General features: G+C 41.3%; 1 protein-coding gene across 1 annotated transcript in view; it reads left to right on the top strand.

Annotated features, from left to right (window-relative positions):
* Positions 1-2,480: 2,480 nt before the first annotated feature.
* LOC105935507 (estrogen receptor beta-like) overlaps positions 2,481-14,219 on the top strand; it is a gene marked incomplete at its 3' end in the record, with an annotated part of 45,756 nt that continues 34,017 nt past the window's right edge. The window contains 1 exon segment of the mRNA NM_001309977.2: positions 2,481-2,536.

Genomic DNA, 14,219 nt, shown 5'->3' with positions numbered 1-14,219 from the left:
CGGTAGAGCTAAGCCACCGTGCATTTTATCCCATTGAAGTGCTCTTAATTTCAAATGATGTTTCTTCCAATTCCAAATGAATTTAGATATACTAGAGTGTAGCTTTTCCCAGTAACCCCTTGGTGGGGCAAGAAGAATCATCGAGGAATAAAAGTTTACAGGTGAAAGAACATCAATCTTATTTTTTGAGCCGCAAGCTTGAAGAGAGTTTTGAGTTTGTTCTCAATGAGGTTAAAGGCACACTGACAGTTATGTGCAGCTTTGTGAAAAATTAAGGATTCCAAAGTATCTGAAATGGTTCACCTCTGGGATAACAAATGGCAGAGGCTGAACTGGTTTGACTGAATTTAAATGCATACAGAACCTTTACCATTTGGATCAATTGAATTGTGAGCCTTGTCTGAAATTGTCCAAGGCAGCCTTAAGATAAGGCCACTCCGGTCTGTTAAATGCTTTTTCGGCATCAAGAGACATGACTGAGCAGGGAAGAACAATTGTCTCACACTCAAGGACATCTTAAGGGCTGGACGTGGCCCACTGGCTGTAAAATGGTCCGGACTGCTCTAAAGAGTACTAGTCCTCCTCCCACTGGAACATGGCTTGAAAATCTCTAAACAGAGGCGTGCTAACTACAGCAGACACAGAATAGTCTGCACAATAAGGAGTTAGAGACTGCTAGAAATATAATGTCGTGTTTGTTCTTTATTCATGCTTTAGACTGTGAATCAAAATTAAGAAATGTGATCACATCATCATTTGGGATGGGTATGGAACGCCGGTATCAAAACAGCCCCATGGCCGCTTTGGATGGTCCTCGCCGACCGACAAGCATCAGCCTTAACAGACCTCTTAACGGTATTTTTAAGGTCGCATTCATTTTTTCAGGGCGACTCAAACCCACACAACATTGTTTTGCAGCTCTTCTCCACCTTAAGAAACACACATGCTGAGGACTGATGCGAAGGGCTAATGTTCTGCTCGCCTCTCACATGTTCGCCTCGCTTACTTTCATCAATGTTGTTGCCAACTATTTAGCAACTTTTCAAACTGCTCTAACAACTATTTTATTTAAAAGCGACAAGCAATCGATCTAGCGATTGTTTTTTTTTGAGACTTTTCCAACTAGTAAAAGCATTGGTCGCTCTGAATTTACTGTCTCTGCGGCAAACTGCGAGTGCAGCTGTGAGCCCCTCCTGCTTTAAAGCTCTGACAGGCGGTCAGTCTGTCAGCGTTGCCGCGCTGAATTCAGAGATACAAGATCTGTTTCCCCATTGAAAATGAGTCACACATGAGCAAAGCTTTTGCTAGATTACAAAGCGGAATGTATATTATAAATCATCTTTAATGGGTAATGATACTTTTTTTTCTTATGAGACAGCTACACTTAGATCCCTCCCTGTAACTGATTCACACAGCCTCTGTCATTTATTCATCCACGTTGAGTGCCTCTGCTTTCTTTTGGTTAAAATTGATAATATAAAAACATATATAGATGTGGTTTGGATTCAGGTAAAATACTATTTAATACTTGAAGATATTTTATAGAGTTCTTTTTTGAGCATATTTAGAGTATTTTTAAAAATGTTCTCAGTGTTGACATTTCTCTCTTCTAACACATACTTTTTATTCAAGATAGTGTTTTAGACTTTTGTTTATACACAGTTATTTCTATAATGTTTTTATTGCTCTATTTCTATAAAAAATATTTATTTTGTACTTTGTACTTTGCTTTTGTTCCAAATGTTTCAAAAATAAACCAGTCAGTGATCCTTATTTGTTAAAAAAAAGTATAGATAATGGTGCCGATAAAATACTAGATCGATAAGGACTATCGCTAAGAGTAGTGGTATCGATAAATGCTTAATAATACCCATTCCTAATCATCATAACAGTAACAATCGGTATGCTAATATTTTAACAACAATGCAAATAATTCTGGATTTCTTGTGTTATTTAAAAGCAATAAGTGATGTAATACATCTTTGTTTTTCAAAGATGTATAACAATTTCAAATATTTGAAATCATGAAATTGCAATTTTACTCAGGGTTATAACACAATAAAATGCCATATGGGGCATGGTAAGCCAAGCATCTTAGAAATTGAAAATGGACCAGTACAATTTAAAAGGGCCATGGGATTAAAGTTATCTTTTTCAATTTAAATGTATTTCCCAAGTTTTAGACATTTAGATGATGATCCCAATAATTTGCTCTGTCATATTTGTTAAGAAATGCTTCTGAATCTGAGTTTGGTAAGCGACTGTGTTAGTTTTGTACAAACAAGGCTTCTCTCTTTGAAGCTTGTTTGTCTAAAAATCTGATTGTTGATGTCATAAATGATGCAGTAGAATAAAACAGCAGGGTGCATTGAGATTTTGCCCTTTGGCCCTTTGCTGCTTGTGTCGGAGTTTACCATGGGTGGCTGCCATTAAAACTCGTCTGTTCAAAGCTCAAACTTCGGCACACATTCTGACAAAGCAGCATTTTGGATTTCACTTGCTGAATGCCTGACTGTTGGTCTGCTCAGCTTATAAAGTAAGTGCACTGTTAAACCTTTTTCACGATAGATTACAAAGTTTCTGTATTGTCCCCATTTAGGTCTTTCTTGAGAAACCGTCAGTCTGTAATTAACAAAGAAAATGTTGTGAGTTTTAGTCAGTCTGAGAAAATGCAAAGAAAGTTAACCGTCAGACAGACTGTCACCAGTTGAACCCTCCCTCTCGCTCTCTTCCTGAAACCTTGAACTGGTCATGTTTTGCTCTCAGAGTTTAATTTTCATGGACACAATAACAGATAAATCTTGTCCTGCTCCAATACACCCACGTTCTTATCCACAGTCTGCCTAAAACAAAAACCCATCCTGGGAGTATAGATGGTAAGATGTTTACCTCTGAACTTTTCTTTGTAGCACAACATTTGGTATCTTTTACACTGATATAAGCAATGTTGTCATGGTCCAGTTCAGGTGTTAGAGTCTTTATACTTAAAGGTCGTAATGGGATTGTTGGGGATTTTTGTTGGGGATGTTTCCCTGAGTTTATGTTAAAAGTCCGTTAAAATCTTACCTACAGCAAATAACTCTCAGGGAATCTTCAGTCATAAAAATCCAGATTAGTTGGCCCGAAAAACCTAAACTAACAATCTGAGAGGGACCAAATCCCAGGTGGACTACTGTCTTAAAACGGCTTCAACCTAGAAAAAAATTAGTCATAAAAATCATACTAATATTCTTTTATGAACCTTTAAACCAACACATCATGTTTACTTGGAATGGCTATTTAGATAGTAGTAAATTATTATTTACATGCAAGCTACAGGAAGGAGGCACTGAGCCAATCTTTGTCTTCTTGCATGAAACATGAGAAAGGAACATCTGCGGTCAGAGTAACTCTCTGAAAAAAGTGTAGCAGTCTTAAAAGCAAAAAATACTGAATCCGTTTACGTGAACAATATTTATTGACTTGTACATTGCCTCACGGTGCCCTGAAAATATGTCTGCCTAAAGTGTCCCACTGCATGCGTTTAATTTGAGAGTAGCTCCTATAACAATGCACAGTGGTGGATGGCAGACTGAACAACTTGTTCCTGCATCAGAACTTCCTCCAAGAGTTCCAACAGACAACAGTCAATCAATACATGGACAGCAAATTCCAGATGTTAATGTGCTTCTTAGTGTTGAATGCTGAAACAGGGAGAGAAGGGGGGGAGGGAAAAGGAGGCAGCTGTAGTAGCATTCATGCCTGGGCAAAAAGGATTGCTGTTGCAGCAGCAGTCACACGGCACAAGTTTCCTCAACCCTATCAGACTGTAAAACTCTGAATAACCTGTGACCAGGATGTGTTGGGTCAAGAGCTATGTTAGCTGCCTTTTTACTAGCCCTGGACCTGTACAGGTTATAAATAGATGGAAGGTCAGTCCTGATTATCCTCATTGCAGTTCCAACTGTTTGTTTCAGTTTGGACCTGTTGAGTTTTGTGGACAAACTGTGTGGGGATGGGGTGGTGATGGTGTGTGTGTGTGTGTCTATGTGTGGAGGGGGGGGGGGGCATAAGTGGACCAGCCGATCCACCTTCTGTCTGTATGCAGACTCATCACTGTCCTGGATCAGCCCAATTACAGTGGTGTCTGCAAGTCAGGTTTGCAGATGTACAGTCATTAGTGTACAAAGAGAAGAGGAGAGAACACACTCCTGGGGGCGCCGGTATTGTTTGTACTTGGGCGGGAGGAGATGCTCCCTAGCTTCATCTGCACCTTAAAGCAGCGCCATGTAACATTTAGCCACTAGGGGTGCTAGACCTTTAACTTCCAGGTTTAGTGCCCCTGAAGGCCAATGGCAACACTGCACTGTTGCAAAACTAAACGGTCTCCCTTGATAATTTGGAATCTGATTGCAGACCGCTTTGGACCAGCAGATTAAGATGCCATAGAGTTACTTGTAAAGGCAAGACCGCATTCACTCCTTTAGATTAAACCCTACATCAGACAACCAAAAATATGTCTGATCAGGTAAGTTTCATATGTGTTTTGTTGCAATCTGACTGTCATACTTTATTTATCTAAAAGGGAAATTAAATGTTCATGTAACTAATTTTGTAACTGCATGTAAGCCATCTTTTAACTTCATGTTACCTAGAGAGCCACTCTAGGTCACATGCAGTTACAAAATGACTAGTGACACACAAGCTTCATTATTGCCAGACTTATAGAATCAAGAAACCATTTTATTAGAACCTGTCTGAACACAGAAGGTAGGCTAAAACACATCATCAAGTGACACATCATTGTCTGACCTAATCAAATTCAAAATCAGATGAGAAACTTATTGACATATATCAGTCTGGAATGGGTTACAAATACATTTATTACGGCATTGGGACTGTGAACCACAGTGATAAATATCCACAAAAGGATAAAACAGTGGAAAACCTTCCCAAGAGTGGCCAAAATTACTCCAAGAGTTCACTGATGACCAATCCAGGAGATCAATAACTTCTGCACACACACTGGTCAGATCAACTGCAACACCAAGTAGCTTACTTCCCACAGTTTTTACACTTTTAAACAATGGTTATTAATGTATCACAAAGCCCCAAATAATGCCCAATGTAGTTTTTAGTGTATGTTTAGTTTTTGAGCTTTTGATATGTTTGAGCTGCTGGACAATTTGAATTGAAAGTGATGTGTAATTGTGTATTGACAGAGGTTATGGCCTAAGCACCCTATAAAAAGGTCTGTATATTTATCTGGCAGCTTCTTGGGCTAAATGGGCAAAAGAGAGCTGACTCTGGATTGTAAAAATTATTAAAAGTGATTAGAGTCATGGAGTACCGTTGAAAGTGCCTGGATACAGTGCTTAGCAACAACAGACATAACGGTCAAAAACATACAAATAACAGTAAACATGTAATAAACAGATCAACAGCGAAAGATAAATAACATATCACATCTGTTACGCTACACAACAATATCATTTAACATTTTACAAATTTGTACGAACAGTTATGTCAGTGATAACATACAAATAACACTGTAGTAAAAATGAATTAAACTGATTTTAATAAAAATTAACAAGCATCTGTAACATTGTAACAACTGATTTTTACCAAACAACTTTCAATATGTTCACCCTTTCTCTTGTGCAATGCACAGAAGCAGTGTGTTGAGGCAACGGTGATTACACTTTACAACTCATTTTGAGCTGCATAAAAATACCAGAAATTACATTTATATCTCAGCATGTTTTTTTATGAAGATTATTTAAAATAACTAGGCAAAATAACTAGGGTTTTCTAAAAAAGAAAATCTGTACTGGAAGTCATATCTATATAGCAATGTTTAGCACTTAGCATTATCCCAATGGCTGAATGTTGCAAATATGTAACAAACTGAAATATTGTAATAAGGTCAAATAAACTTGTCAAACAGAGTCCATCTCATAACATAAGTTGTAGAAGCCCTCTTGCATTAGCAGGAATGCATCTGTCAGAGACTAGTCATATCAGAAACAAGTGCTTGTCAAAGGTTTCTTGGTCTGCCCTGAATGTGTAATAACTGCCATTGGGGGAATGCAGACACTATCTTTACTGTTTGCATAATATAGTGCTGCATATTTGCAACAATAGGCCTCAAGGGGCTAGATCAAGTGCTATGAGCCACATCTGGCCACTGGATTTTTTACCAATTCCTGAAATAAAACTGCTCCTGCTCATTAATGTGGATGGTTTATGCATGTGAACAGTGAACTTATTGTCTAACCAGAGACTCTCAAGTCAGATTAAAGTCTGGACTTTTATCAGGCCGTTCCAACACATGTAAATGTTTCCCTTGAAACAGTTGAGTGCCGTGGTCAGACAGAAACAGGCTCCATGTGCTTTTCCATTAAAAGATGAGTGATAGATTTGTTCATTTCAAGATAACGGCAAAGATTTGGATATTTGTCTATAACCCCACCCTGACTTTTACTTCTCTACAACTTTGTCCCTGACTTTTTTTGGAGAGCTCCTTGGTCTCACCGTGGGATGCCTCTTGCTTAGTCGTGTTGCAGTCTCTGGGATGTTTTAGAGAAAGTATGCTTACACTTGTCATAATGGTTATGCAAGTATGAAGGTAATTGGTTGTACCAAAACCTTTTATGGGCTTCATATCAATTGGGGGGGGGGGGGTGTATATGCCTATGCCAAGTATGCATATATTAGGGTTTTATTTCTTTTTCATTTGTCTTGGGTGGAAGGTCACAGGCTCAGTAGTCTAACTTGAAGGGTGTGGATGTTTTCCTTCCACCTAACTTTACAATAATATTTTTGGATACAGCTATCTCCATCCTTCTCTTGTTTATCCATCTTTCTGTCTTTCTTTGCATTTGTTTCTGTATCTACACCCATTTTATCTATCTATCTATCTATCTATTGAAAGCTACCTACTTTGTTTCCTACCTACGTCTTCATTGAATGAAAATCTCTTTAAACCTAGATCTGCTACAGCTAAAAGAGCAATAACCAAATTTTACATAGAAAGAACTGAAAAACAGTGATGTAAAGACCTAAAGGGCTTATCTCTTCCCTGCCCCTAAAATGCCACAGAAATGGCGAAGAGCTCCCCTAGCAGATCAAAATGTGCTCTTACTGACAGCATTATAAAGTTATAAGTTACTTATTTCTTCACTAGAAATGTTCGTCCAAAAGGTGATGCTGTTTTGCTGTCAATTTATACATAGGAAGCAATGCCTGAGAAGGGAAAGGAGGGGCCGGGTGGCAACTGGAGTGCAGGTAAAGAAAGGCATGGCTTTTCACACATCTTGTTTTTGTCTACAGACAATGCTCAAGCACCAACTAGTGGTGAAATATCGCTTATTGCTCCTTTTAAGAATAATTTTGGTTGCAACTCTATCCAGTGCGTAGTTTTAATACATTTGGGATCCTTTTTTAATATGATCTATTCATGTGGTCAATCTAGCAACAAAAATGAGTTTTAAAAAAATAAAACAGGCAACGTTTTTAATGTTCTAGTCAAGAAGGCATGATTTTCATTTCAGCGTACAGAAGCATTGGTGAAGTGCGACAATGACAGCAAATAGCATTTTTGCAGGACTTGTGTAATGATTATAGAGACCTTCACTTGTTGAGAACTTTGTGTATTTGTCACGATTTGGGTTTTGGTGTTAGTTTAGTTTTGCACTTTAATTTATTAGTTTATCAGTCTATGTTCAGCAAGCATTTAGTTAAGCTCTGTTCATCTGCCAGCAATCTGCCAGCTCACTTTTCTGTTTTCACTAGTGTTGCATCGATAGCGATACCAGTATCGGACGGGGCCCTGATCCAGCACTAAAATGGTGGTATCGGTATCGGCGAGCACCAACAAATAGGGCACAGATACCATTTTGATGTTTGTATGTCACTTAAACGCAGCCTTTCTCTCTCCCGACTAGTAATATACATGTATAAGTTCATAAAATTGCACTATTTCGGCATTTGAGAGCCAATATTCAATTATTAATGTAATTTTACTGTCTTACTGTTGCACTACTATTATACATGTTATAATTTCACGAATGTTGCACTATTTTGGCCTTTGAGAGCCAAAAGTTTATTCAACTATTGTCACCCATTCCAGGTAGGCAATAAAAAGTTCTACTACCCTAAGTAGTATGCAGTTCTTCATATATACACACACACATCAATTTCAAACAGATGGTATCGGTATGGTATTGGTATTGGCCAATACTGCACAGCCTGGTATCGGTTATCGGGGCCAAAAAATGCCATCGGTGCAACGTTATTTTCCACTCCCCTGTCAGCAGTCACCATCCAATCAGATCTGTTCGCCTGTCAGTCTCCAGTCACCAACCTATCAGTTCGGTTCTCTGTCAGTCACTTCCCTTCCTTTGATTAGTTCCACCTGTTTTCCTGTAATTAGTTTCTACTCCGTTCACCTGCCCACTCCCCTATTTATACCTACTTCACTCCTTTGTTTGTTGCCAGATCATACAAGCTTATTGGTGAGTCTAATCCAGCGTTATTGTTCCTGATTGACCTGTTGATGTTGACCCAATTTGTCTCCGGATTCTGAGCAAGCCTAACCCCTGTATTTCCTGTTTTTCTTGCCTGATCAGACTGTCTGCCTGTATTATCTAACCTGATCTGTCCTCCGTTATCCAAGCCTGTCTAACTCCTTTTCTGATCTGACTGTCTGCCCGTTGCCTGACCGAACTTGTCTTTGGAGATTGGAGCTAGCCTGTCCCCTGCTTTTTAATTCTCAAGTTTGCCGTTTGTCGGCTCCAGACTATTTTTGGTATTAGGACGCTGTCGTCCTGTTTTTGGCTTGAAGCCCTATTTGTTTTCACCTGGTCATGTTCTGTTTAATAAATTGCCTTTTATTATAACCTCTGCTTGTTTGGCTGAATTATGTTTCCTACATATCCCGTTCCTGACAATATTGAGCAATAATCTTTTATATGAATCAGGTTTACACAGATTGGATAATTCTCCTAACAGGCGTTCTCGGTATGTTCAAATAGTCTGGTGGAATATCACTTGAGCACAATAAATCCTTCCCTTTTCTATTGTAACCCACTAACTAAATGATGAAGTAAGGACACCCACTTTTCACTTTTCCACAAAAGAAAAACATCACTACTTCCACGTCTTGATGGTTGGGACTGAGGGGGCTCTTACTGGCAAATGCAAGCTCCCGAAGCAGGGAATGCAAATTATATCAGGGATACTTTGGCAAAACACCATCATTTAAGCATACATTGCTTTAATACATGCCAGTCTCAATGCATGTTGATCCAACAGAGCAAACTTGATGGGACCAATCTTTGCACGGCTCACAGTAGCTGCCCACTGACAAGCACCTTTTGGTCAAGCCTCGGCTCCTGGGGCTTGGCTGCAGCTTGGCCAAGATGCAATCTACCACCTACTGAGTGTTTTGGAAAATCTGTGACACCTCAGCCCAAAGAAGCTACAGGAGGCTCCCTCTATGTGGGCCCTACACCTGCAGAGAGGAACATTGAGATTTAATGCGATGAAAGTTGGGTGACAGGTGAGGGCAGGGGCTGCAGTTTGCTAACCCATGGTGGTATAAACAAGCTGTAGGGATGTGGGATGTCACCTCACTGATGGGTAAGGAGCCAGAGCTGTTGTGTAAGGTTGAATGGTATTAGCTAAAAATAGTTGGACTCACCTCAACACACAGTTTGGGCTCTGGAACCCAACTCCTGGAGAGGGTTGGACTCTCTAATACTTGTTGCTCAGGGTGAGAGGTGTCAGCTGGGAGTGGGAATACTCACAAACCCCCAGATTAGCATCTTGTTTTTGGAGTTTTCCCCAGCGAGCAAAAGGGTTGCCTCTTTGTGACTTCAAGTTGTTGTTCAAGAGGGACGGTTCTGACTGTTGTCTGTGCTTATGCACCAAACAGCAGTTCAGAATACCCAGGCTTCCTGGAGTATCTAGATAGTGTCCTGGAAGGGTGCAATCAGGAAATACAGTAGTGCTCCTGGGAGACTTTAACCCCTATGTGCGCAAAGACAGTGTAACCTAGAGGGATGTGATTAGGAAAAATGAACTGAACCTGAGCTGTGTTTTGATATTGGATTTTTGTGCAAGGCACAGAATGTCCATAACAAACATAATTTTTTACCACAAGGTGGTCTATAAGTGTACTTGGTACCAGGCTACCTTGGACTAAAGGTTAAAGATTGATTTTGCAATTGGATCATCAGTCCTGTAGTATTACATCTTAGACACCTGGGTGAAACAGTTTGGCGTGTCAGTCAGTTCGAAACAGTTCCTGTATCGGTCACGTGACTTTCCCGTGTCGATACGTGCATCGACACGGGTTTTGCTCTATGAGCTCGACACATGCGCCGACGCATCGGTGTTGCTGGACCCATCACTACTCCTGAAGCAGCAGACTGCGGCTTCTGTGGTTGTGAAAGCTAAAACTCAAACATAGGAGGAATTTGGAGAGTAACTTTTGAATGGCCTTAAGGAAGTTCTGGGAAACTGTTCAGTGACTCAGAAAAGGAAAACAGGGAACATCCCAAGAGTGTGTATGCTTTGGGGAGAGAACTGCAGGCCTGGAGTGAGGACATTGTTGAGTGGTGGAAGGAGCACTTTGAGGATTTCCTCAACTCGGTCACCATAGGCCCGTTTACACTACACTTTTTTAACGAGCCGAGACCAGTCCGAGCTTGGATCAGTTAACCAAGCCGAGACGACCGTTTACGCACCACACTATCCCGGTTCCTTGGTTGCTCCTCACCTCCTAGTGACGATCTGCGGTACTACCGCTCACTGGGATTGAAGGCGGGACAGAGCAAATCAAAATGGCGGCACCCGTAACATTCAGGATGTTATGGTTAGACAGAGTCGGCTTTTGGGACGTGGATAAGACAAATGAACATCTAATAAGGATTTACAGACGCAGGAAACAACAACAGACACTGAGGTTCATCACACTGCTAAGCAGAATCATCACTTGAAATCGTTAGGCATGGTAAGGAAGCTAGTATTATTATGAATGTCTGAAATTGGTCTGAATGGTACGGTGGCCCTGAGGTGCAAAGCGCTACAACAATAAGGAAAGCGCTACAACATTTAGGAAAGCGCTACAACATTAACGAAAGCACTCCAACAATAACGAAAGCGCTGCAACATTTAGGAAAGCGCTACAACATTAACAAACCGGAAGAGGTACGTCCCAGTGGGAGACCTAAGAAATCGCTGATTGGACTACAGCTCGTTTTTACTTTTGAACCGAAAGTTATTCTGGCTTTACTGTGTTTTTAAAAACCATGAATGTTCTCGGTGATCCAAACCGTAAGATGCAGTCTAAAACGCCACTTAGTCTGTTTATAAGTTTCGCTTTTATTAATTATGCTTTTTTTTTTTTACTACGTGCGCTGTGTTTCTGTACCTCAACGCTCTGGTCTGCTCCTCTCCCCTCCCTCCCCTCGGACCCAGGGGCTTTTATCAGCGGCAGCCTTATCACTACGTTTAATGTCTCTCCACTCCTACCAAAATGTGTGTGTGGGGGGGGGGGGGGGGGGGGGGGGGGGTTGTTGGGCGTCTTTACGCATGATCCGCAGCTGCTCTATTTTACCCTGGTGCGCTGCGCGCGAGGGATAACAGTGGGGGAAAAGCATAAATAAAGACTGTATAGGGCTCCTTTAGAGGGAAGAGAATGAATATTGGGTCTGAACTGAAGCTCCGATGTTACAAGCTTGTTGAAATGACCCTTAAAAGTGCACACCTAAATTGTAACGTAATTTTGCGCACCTGAATTCAAGCCAAGGCAGCACGCCCACCGAAGCGCCACTGGTTCTGTGTCGTTAAAAAGAAAATAGCATGAAACACAGCTACGGACTCTCCTATTGATTTTAATTAGGACATATTGGTAGGAGTGGAAAGACATTAAACGTAGTGATAAGGCTGCCGCTGATAAAAGCCCCTGGGTCCGAGGGGAGGGAGGGGAGAGGAGCAGACCAGAGCGTTGAGGTACAGAAACACAGCGCACGTAGTAAAAAAAAAAAAAGCATAATTAATAAAAGCGAAACTTATAAACAGACTAAGTGGCGTTTTAGACTGCATCTTACGGTTTGGATAACCGAGAACATTCATAGTTTTTAAAAACACATTAAAGCCAGAATAACTTTCGGTTCAAAAGTAAAAACGAGCTGTAGTCCAATCAGCGATTTCTTAGGTCTCCCACTGGGACGTACCTCTTCCGGTTTGTTAATGTTGTAGCGCTTTCCTAAATGTTGCAGCGCTTTCCTAAATGTTGTAGCGCTTTCGTTAATGTTGAAGTGCTTTTGTTAATGTTGAAGTGCTTTTGTTAATGTTGAAGTGATTTTGTTAATGTTGTAATATTTTTGTTAATGTTGGAGTGCTTTCCTTAAAGTTGGAGTGCTTTCCTTATTGTTGTAGCGCTTTCATTAATGTTGGAGTGCTTTCCTTAAAGTTGTAGCGCTTTGCACCTCAGGGCCACCGTAGAATGGAGTGTGAATGCGGTACCGCGCGCGAGCTATTTTTAGAAACACAACGTCACAATGATGTCACATCACGTGGTACGCAGTGGGGCAAACTTCTGAACCCCGCCGCTGCTTTGCTTTAAAAGAGACATACGTTAGCCTAGGTTTTACTCGGTAAACGACTGCTTTTTCCAAATCTAAGACCATGGTTTTTAAACATTGTTGCTATGGAACGGGCAACAGCGACTCGAGTTACGCTGATCGGCCGCATATGAAGGATGTTTTCTTCAAGACTGCCAAGGAGAAATGTGTGCGCTTGGCACACCGGTGCGGTCGGCCTACATATGTAGCAAGCATTTTGTTGGAGGAAAGGGCCCAACCGAAGAACATCCTGACCCAATTCCAGCGACATCAAGTCAAGGTAAGAGTATTTTGGTGGCCGACATGTTAATAAAGTAGCGCCTGCTACCATGATCGCATATAGGCTATCATGGTAGCAGGCGCTAACATGATAGCCTGCTACCAGGATAGCTTACTCAAAAACATTTCAAATGAGACAAACATTAAACATATACCCATTCCTGGACGGTGATTGCAAACAACAAAAAAAAAAAAACGGCCGACGCTGCCATGACCGCCGCGCAGGAAAAAAAAACAAAGCTTACCGTTCATCATCTCGGCCAGTTTTCCAGTCTTTTTAAGCCCTCGAACCTCAAGCCATCGTTTGAGCTGAAGGTTGGTGTGTTCTTCGACAGTTCGGCCAGTAATCCGTGCGCCTGGGACATCGTCTTGGGAAAGTTTAACGGCTGTAAAGTCGGTCATATCGCTGTTTCTGTTGCGCTTGTAATAGCTGGGTTATCCGTGCTTTCTCTCCTGTATGCCCTACCTAAGCGGCAAAAGGGGCGTTGCTCTTGAGACGGTGACGTCACGTGCGCGGTACCGCATTGGGAGGTGCAGCCAGACATGCCGGAAAAAACGCGGACAGTCAGCTGACTATAAGGGGATGACGCGGTCTGCTCATGCGCTCTTCCTTATCAGATAACCGGGATAAAAAAAACAGTTCGAGACCTGCACAGGAACTGGTCTGCAGTTAGCGCAGTCCGGTTATGTTTAGCACGGTCCAGTTCAGTCTTCCACGAAATGTGGAAGCAGCAGCTTTTAAGTATTGAAGCGTTTTACCATTCTTTTTCTTGCAATGTAACATAAATATAACAAGCTGATATCAGCTCACCGCAGTTAATTAGTTGTTCTATAGCTGGTTGGGTTGAGTCACACTTAGCTGCTGATTAGAAATTATGCTTATATTTTGTTCTTTCAAAACACCCTTACTAATAAGAATGATGGGCAGCTCTCCCTTAGTTTTCACACAATGCTGTCTGTGTTTTTGACAGCCAGGTAGCCCCTCCTGGATTGGTCAAACTCCTCACTCCTCACACACACACACACACACACACACACACACACACACACACACACACACACACACACACACACACACACACACACACACACACACACACACAGCAGGGTGTTTATCAAATATTGCATGCAGAATTTTGGGTATTGAGAGGATGGAATGGCCTGCACTCCTATTGAGCACATGTGGGATCAACTGCCGCATGCCGTTCATGTTGCCGTGACCAACATCACCACTGACTGGTAACCAAGCTAGTTAACAGGATGAGGAGGAGTTGCCAGGCTGTAGTGGCTGTATGCAATTATCCAACACAATACTAAGGCCCTTGATTA

This window comes from Fundulus heteroclitus, unplaced genomic scaffold, assembly GCF_011125445.2.
Source record: "Fundulus heteroclitus isolate FHET01 unplaced genomic scaffold, MU-UCD_Fhet_4.1 scaffold_152, whole genome shotgun sequence".
In the NCBI taxonomy this organism is placed as follows: domain Eukaryota; kingdom Metazoa; phylum Chordata; class Actinopteri; order Cyprinodontiformes; family Fundulidae; genus Fundulus; species Fundulus heteroclitus.
The sequence above is the reverse complement of the archived record's forward strand: the minus strand, read 5'-3'. Positions and strand labels throughout refer to the sequence as shown.